Source organism: Hydra vulgaris, chromosome 14, assembly GCF_038396675.1.
Source record: "Hydra vulgaris chromosome 14, alternate assembly HydraT2T_AEP".
In the NCBI taxonomy this organism is placed as follows: domain Eukaryota; kingdom Metazoa; phylum Cnidaria; class Hydrozoa; order Anthoathecata; family Hydridae; genus Hydra; species Hydra vulgaris.
In genome coordinates, this window is record NC_088933.1 from 21,755,477 (window position 1) to 21,763,941 (window position 8,465).

The following is an 8,465-nucleotide window of genomic DNA, read 5'->3' on the forward strand; positions in this document are numbered from 1 at the left end:
CAAAAATTATAAAACGTTATACAATATAATATAAAACATTTTTATAAATTTATAAATAAAAATCATAGTAATCTTAATTTTCTACTTTAACTTTCTGTTTTTTCTTTTGTTTAAGAATAAATTAAATACAAGAAAGAAAAAAAAAGTATAAAGTATAATAAAAACTATATTATTAAAAAGCATTGATAAACTTTGTGCATAACATTATAAAAGCAACAATAGTTAACCCTTATCTGATACAAGGACTACGAAATATATAAACCTACGTGACAGGATATTTTTTCAAATCACTTTGTTTTAGTTGGTAGAATATATTACCACACAATATCTTCTTCTTCCAGTGGTGCTAACACTAACAATGGATCAATGGTTAATCCATTTTTTTTTGTCTAAAAGAGATAGAGTCAATCAGTTCTGTATTTTAAAAGAGTCTGTTCTGTATTTTAAGTCGATCAGTTCTGTATTTAGTGAGTCAGAAGAAAAGTTCTCTGATTTGTAAACTAAGCTAAATATACTCCTGAGCAATAATCAGCAAATTGATGCTAACAAAAAAGTTAATCCTTTAAAAGTTAAAGGAGTTAGTTTGGGGCTGATGATATTCCTTAAACAAACATTTCCATGAGCTATGCTTAGCATCCAGCGTCCATCAAATGTGTGCATATGCCTACCCAGTGAAAAATGAAACCGCGTCCCACATGGGTTACGCGTGGGTTCCGTGTGGGATTGATGGGATTTATGTGGGACGGATTTTCCCATTGTGGTATCCGTATGGAAATTTGTCACCTTAAACCCATGTGGGTAATCCCACATGGGTTACATGTGGGAACCATATGGTATTTACACACATGGGAAATCCCACGTGGTTTCCTGTGGGAATTAATTTGAAAGCTGGAAACTAAAAAAAAACTAAAAAAAATATTTTTAAATCGACATTGCATTGCGTTATGTTTGTATTGTGTGAAAATATTTTATAATAATATAGAGAATGGCAAGCAAGTATGTAAGTACCACGAATAATGTTTATCTTTCTTTATAGAAATAAGATTAAAAATTTATTAAAAAAAGAAAAAAATAGGATGGAGATGGGTTTCTATAACTTTTTTTATGCTCCAAAACTTTTAACTTTAGATATAATAAGGTCCTTAAGACTTGAGGGACTTACGAACTACATTGAGGAACAAAAACAGGATATTTACAGAAAATTTTCAATTTTTAGTTTGTAGTACCACAGTGTTATTGTGAATAAAGCCTCTGGGTCCAGTTTTCAAAGTAATATGATCTAAGTAATGTTTAAATAAAATAAAATGCTTTAAAATGCATATAGTTATACATATAACTCCTGATAGTTAACTATATGTATAACTAGTTATACATATAATTTGTTATAAAAACTTATTTTTTAAGGTTATGCTTGAACAAATTAGTACCAATTAATTCAAATTCAAGATTTATTTAAAGTTCAAGTTAATGTTCTTATTTATTCATTGTTTTTGTTAATTTTATATTTATTTGTTCAAATTTATCAGTTAGTACTATATTTTACTACAGTAAGAATGTTTATCATTGTTGAACGTGATTTTATTAGTAACTTTTGACAACACCCTTTATATTTTAAGTAATGACAGCTTTACTTTTCTATTGATGTTAAATTTATTGCGTTTCAATAACTCAGATTGAATCTTAACTGAATTATTGTAAGCTTTGTAGGGGTTTGTTGTATATCAAATGGTGTTGTAAATAAAGTAAAAATAATATATATATATATATATATATATATATATATATATATATATATATATATATATATATATATATATATATATATATAAAACATTAAAACAATAAAATTGATACAAAATTTCACTTTAAAATGAATACCATTAACATTGTGATGATAAAAGCATTAGGAAACTAGTATTTATGTATTATTATTATACTATAAATAAATTGTTTTTTAATTCATTTTATAAAATGGAGACTGACAACTGATAATTAATGGAAATAAATACAAATCATAAAAATCATGTAAACTTCATTTATTATTACTAAATACTATATTAATGTTAGTCTACAAAGTTAAAATCAATTTAGAACATTGTTATTAGTTCTTTTGCGATTCGCACTTCCACTTCTGTCTCTCAAATTTATAAAATAGGTGGTCAAAGCTTGCTCAATAGGTAGGTTCTCAGCATAACAATGCTTTTTTCTTACACTTTCTAAAGAGAAATATGGCAAATTGATTACTTATTTTACCTAAATTGTAGGGTCATCTATGCATAATGATGTCAGATGATGACCCGGTTTATTGAACAACTTCACCCTTTATCAAACTCAGTCAATTTTTTGCCATCTCCAATTGAAAATGATGTCAGTTTTTGTTATCGTATTATGATGGTGTATCTGAATTGTTAATATAATATAAAAAATGCATATACCATCAATTTTTTTCTGGTTCAATTATACATTTATTATCAACAGTACTAAAAGTAAAAAAAAAAACATATATTGTTCTTTCAGATAAGCTAATTTCTGAATTTAAATTGTTTTTCCTATGATCCTCTACAGTTTTAAGCAACAAAAGCAAGAAGTTTTTAGACCACATTGTTGGTGTAAATATCTCTAAAACCTGCTCATAGCTAGCATAAATTGTTTTACTTTTTTTTAAAATAAATTATTTTACTTTTTTTTTTAATTCATTTTTTTAATTGACATTATTTTTGTCTCAACATCCCCTCCCCATTGTCAATTATTGTTAAACTCACACTGCCCCTCTATCTACTGGCATCATTTATGGATGATCCCATAGCGTAAATACTATATATATATATATATATATATATATATATATATATATATATATATATATATATATATATATATATATATATATATATATATAAATATATATATATATATATATTCTTTTTACTTTATTTACAACACCATTTGATATACAACAAACCCCTACAAAGCTTACAATAATTCAGTTAAAATTCAATCTGAGTTATTGAAACGTAATAAATTTAACGTCAATAGAAAAGTAAACCTGTCATCATTTAAAATGTAAAGGGTGTTGTCAAAATATGTTGATAGTAAAATTAAGTTACTAATAAAATCACGTTCAACAATGATAAATATTCTTACTGTAGTAAGAATTAGTACTAGTTAACAAATTTGTACAAATAAATATAAAATAGTGAAAAAACAATGACCGAATAACTTGAACTTGAACTAAATCTTGAATTTGAATTAATTGGTTGTAATTTGTTCAAGCATAACCTTAAAAAATAAGATTATATAATAAATTTTATGAATAACTAGTTATACATATAGTTAACTATCAGAAGTTATATATATAACTGCATGCATTTTGAATCATTTTATTTAATTTATATATTACTTTAGATCATATTACTTTGAATACTGGACCCAGAGACTTTATTCCCAATTACACTGTGGTACTCCAGATTAAAAATTTAAAAGTTTCTGTAAATATCCTGTTTTTGTTCCTCAATGTACTTCGTAAGTCCCTTAAGTTTTATGAACCTTATTATATATAAAGTTAAAAGTTTTGGAGCCTAAAAAAAGTTACAGAAACCTCCTTATCTCCCCCTATTTTAATTTTTTTTTTTTAATAAAGAAAATTTGACTTTCAAACCTGCATTTCTTTGTGGGACACTGCAGTGCATGCATGCATGCTTAGTTTTTGACAACATTAGAACTTGCATCAGTCAATTGTTTGCAGATAATATACTCAAGAACTATATTCAAATATCATATGAACATGTTAGAGAATGTTCATATGATATTTGAATATCACAAATTTAATAATATTGTTGTGATATGTTATATAATTAATTCCATAATAGATTATGATATGAAAATAAGATAGGATATGAAGGCAATGATCAAAGAATAAATTTACTTATAGAAATTTAGATGTTTGTTTATTAGTTTCAGAATATTATATTATGTGTGACCACGGCCTTCTATAATAACAGGCCTTGACATCGCGCAACAAATATGTTAAACTAAAGGCCAATTCCTAATACTGTGTTTTACATTTTCATCTTTTAACATTAGACGAAAGTTTGTGTTCGCGTTTTCTTAATAAATCTTTAAAATGTGATTGGTTTATAAATTAGATAGCCCAACATCAAGATGATAACGTTGTAAGGTTCAAGGCATTAACATTGTAAGGTAATAATATTGTCAAACTAACGATAAGTTTTTTTAATAATTAAAATGCCTTGAAAATGCCTTTAAAATGCTGTGTATCTCTTTGCAAGTCGAACTATCTCAACTACAACAAAAATATCAATTTATACAACTACAACTACATTATCAATTACAACTACAACAAAAATATCAATACTCAACTACGACAAAAATATCAATTTATAAATTCCCGAAGAATCTAGAGGAGAGAAAAAGATGTAGTGAAGCTATCCCAAGAACTGGTTTTATTGTTACAGACTATACAGCATTATGTCAACTGCATTGGCCAAATGAAGCACCTTTTGAAAGCAAATATGGGAAGCAACGACCTTTAAACCCACCATCTGTTTTTAAAATATTCCGCCTAGTTGTTTAGCCACACCAGCAAGTAAAGTTAGAAAAATGTAACTTCAAGCGGTTTGAGAAGCATTTTACCAGATGAGTTAAATGATTTTCTAAAAGAGGATGAACTTATATTTGACGATATTCAATCTTTGTTAAGTGATAATAACGATGTTATTGTTTTCCATATGTAGAGCATATGAGTATTTTGCTATGCGACGAAGTTTATATGATTGTTTGTGTATTGACTACAAGTTGCCAAGTATAAGGACTTTAACCCTGTTGAGATATATTGATAAAACTTTTTTTTGCTTGAATCAACTTTTGTTGGTGTTTTTTATTGTTGGTGATTTTTATTGTTACCATTTTTAGCAAAAAAAAATTAAAAATACAGTTATCTTTCTAATATATAGATATATACTTTGTTATGGTTCTGCTTGTTATTGATACTATTTAATATTACATAAATATTCTTAATGAAATTTGAAATACGAAAAGCATGATTATCTTTCAACAATTTTTTGATTTTCTTTTTATATTTCCGTTTTTACTAGAGATTATTATTAGAAAACATAGACTGCCATTACACCCTACCTAATATAAAAATATATCAATATAAGTAAAAGTGAAAGTTTAATCGGTCTTCAGTTTTTACGGCATTTTGCGCGATGTCAAGGCCTGTTATTATAGAAGTCTACATCATTGAAAAAGTAGGTTTTTACATTTTTGTTTTTGTTTTTTTGTTTAACTACTTATCCTTATTGATCACTTTTTTTCAGGATTCTCCTCAGGGGTTCAAGCTCATTACGCATAATATGTGTTCAATTACGCATAATACGTTAGTCATTGTAAGTAATTAATTAGGAAATAATTATTTGTGAAATATTGTAGTCATTAATGACTTCAACCTGGCTAATAATTAAAATTGCTCGACTATTAAGGTTCCTTTCTCTCTCTCTCTCTCTCTCTCTCTCTCTCTCTCTCTCTCTCTCTCTCTCTCTCTCTCTCTCTCTACATACATACATACATACATACATACATACATACATACATACATACATACATACATACATACATACATACATACATACATAGATATATATATATATATATATATATATATATATATATATATATATATATATATATATATATATATATATATATATATATATATATATATATATATATAATTGTATTTATATTTTTTTTTAGAAAATGTTTGAAGAAAGTTAGAAGATACTAAAAACCTTGGTATTATACAAGCCGAAGCGATTTAATTAATTCAATTGACAAAAAACGGGGTGTAAATCGCAAAAGAAAAAATAATATTTTTAATATTCGTTTTGGATGTATTGATTAGTAGCATTTATTTTTAAATAAATTCATTTTGCAACACGTTTTTTAATTTTATAAAATTTCGTCATAATAGTTTAAGGTAAATCCCACATAGGTTATAGGTGGAAAACATCACATGTAAAAGATCAAAAATGCTACACGTTTTGAATACCAAATGGGATAAAGTAGCAAATACCAGATTAAGTTAAGCCTCTCTGAAAGCTTCGATGATTAATTTTAAATTACTATTTAAGTAATTTTTAAATTAAAAGAATTTTAAAAATTATCATAGAAGCATTCGGACTTTCATTTGTCTAGTATTGACTACTTTTATACCATTTGGATTAAAATATGTGGCATTTAAGATCTATAACATGTAGTATTTTCCACCTATATCCCATGCAGGATTTACCACATAAAACCCATGTGGAATTTACCATATGAAACCCAGATGGGACAAAATAATAATCCCCATATGGGTTACATATGGTATAAACCCACGCGTATCCCATATGGGATTTACCATATGGAATCCATGTGGGATTTACCATATGAAACCCACATGGGACAAAATAATAATCCCCACATGGGTTACATGTGGAAATATCCACGCGTATCCCATGTGCGCTTTTTCACTGGGTAGGAACTGCTTTTAATTACAAATGGATCAGCTATTGCTAAGTACTCTGAACAGTCAAGAGAATGTTGGAATGAAGACATAAAGACTTATAAAGGAGGAACAAGTTGCAAGACAAAATAAATGTCAATGCAAATAAATGCAGTTGACATTTATTGCAAACTAATGATAGGAACACATTTAATGGTTGCCAGAAATAAAACTTTTAATTAGACTTTTGCGATCTGGAAAATTCGAACATACCGCAAGATAGTATGAAGCAAAAGTAAACAATGTCCATACAAAATAAAAAAGACAAAAAAAAAATTTACATATAAAAAAGATAATTCAAGAATGTTTTCTGTGATAATATAAAATGAATAAGATCTTTGTATATTTGTGTTTAATTTTGAGTTATTTTGAACTTAAATAAACTTGATTTTAAATATAATATCCTTTCCCTTAAAATGTATCAGCCATACCACATACAAGAACAATGTAAGTTTATTTAAAAGCAACCTAGCCACCTGTCAGCTAGTAGTATGGTCACAGGGATTACGACGCTGTTATATGGGAGGGAGTATTGATTTTTAAAAGATTTATTATATTTTAATTTATATTTTATACATTATTTAAAAATTTTGTAAAAAAATTTTCTTACAAAAGTGGGGGCATGACTCTTTCCCGCCACCATCGCCCCATTCTTTCGGTCAGAGTGTACAAACATAAATTTAACCTCAGAATCAGTTCCTTTGCGCAAAAATAGTAGTATAATCAAGCTTTCAGAAGATTTTAAAAACAATTAGCGGAGTTTTGATTTTTTTCCAAAAAAAAACTAAATTATGAGCACGGTGTGCGAAGGTCTTATTTGATGACGTCACGTCATCAAATAAGACCTTTGCACACCGTGTCATCATTAACAAATTTTGCGTCTCACATGTTCAAAGTGTTGTAGGATCTTGTTCTGCCAACTTTTTTTGAAGTTTAAATCATCCCGCCAACCTTTTACAATTCACATAAAAAATATATACTTATTCAGTTTTAGAAAATCCTGATTATGTATTAAAACCAGTTTGAACCAGTTGAGTATTATTCAGTTAAAGTATTGTTCAAATCATTTGTGTTTTTACAAGACAAACAACCCTAAAGTTTCATAGAAGACAAATGATTTGCGTAATGACTAGGGATGGCTCTTTTACTTACACGAGTAAGTTAACTTTTATAAAAAAGTAAACCACATAAATAATTTTGAACAAAATAAATCTATATTTCCGTATAACTAATTATTTTTTTGAAACTAATTTATATTTATATTTATATATTTATTAAACACCCACTATACAAGTATACAAGGTAAATTAGAGTTTTATACATGATAATTATAAAAATCCTTGAATTATTATTATTTTATTATTATCATCTAGGAATATTTTTTTCAAGAATATCCTTGAAGATTGTTCTTTGTTCTTTTGAGTTCCAGCATTCAACTGCACATTTTAGAGTTTGAAGATCCGTTTCAGGAACTAAATTTTTTAAGCCAATAATTTTTTTTTTTTTTTTACTTTGAATTATTTTCTCCAGATTTAGTTCATGTTTATTACACAAACCCTTGATACTATCTAAAAAAGGTTGTGGGGCTGTTTTGTTTTCCGGCTGCGACTTAATAATATCAATGTAATGTAATGTAATGTATCAATGTAATGTAAAAGAAGATTACATCAAAAGTCATTTACTTTTACATGTAAAAAAAATCACAAGAAAAAGCTGTTTTACTTTAATATGTAAAAGTTAATTACTTTTTAAAATTACATCACAAATAGTTTCTCAAAATGTAATTTACATTAAAAAAAAACTCATTAAAAGAAAATCATATTACCATAATTTAAAAAAACAACTTGCACATGAAAATGAAATACATAAAAGTAATATGCAAAAAGTAATTACCAAATGT

General features: G+C 26.8%; 1 long non-coding RNA gene across 1 annotated transcript; it reads left to right on the plus strand.

The window, feature by feature from the left end:
• The first annotated feature begins 872 nt into the window (after positions 1-872).
• On the plus strand, positions 873-5,958 carry LOC136090788 (uncharacterized). The gene is made up of 3 exons (XR_010643723.1): positions 873-1,000; positions 5,340-5,408; positions 5,776-5,958. It is a non-coding gene; the product is annotated as an uncharacterized LOC136090788 (long non-coding RNA).
• The last annotated feature ends 2,507 nt before the right edge of the window (positions 5,959-8,465 follow it).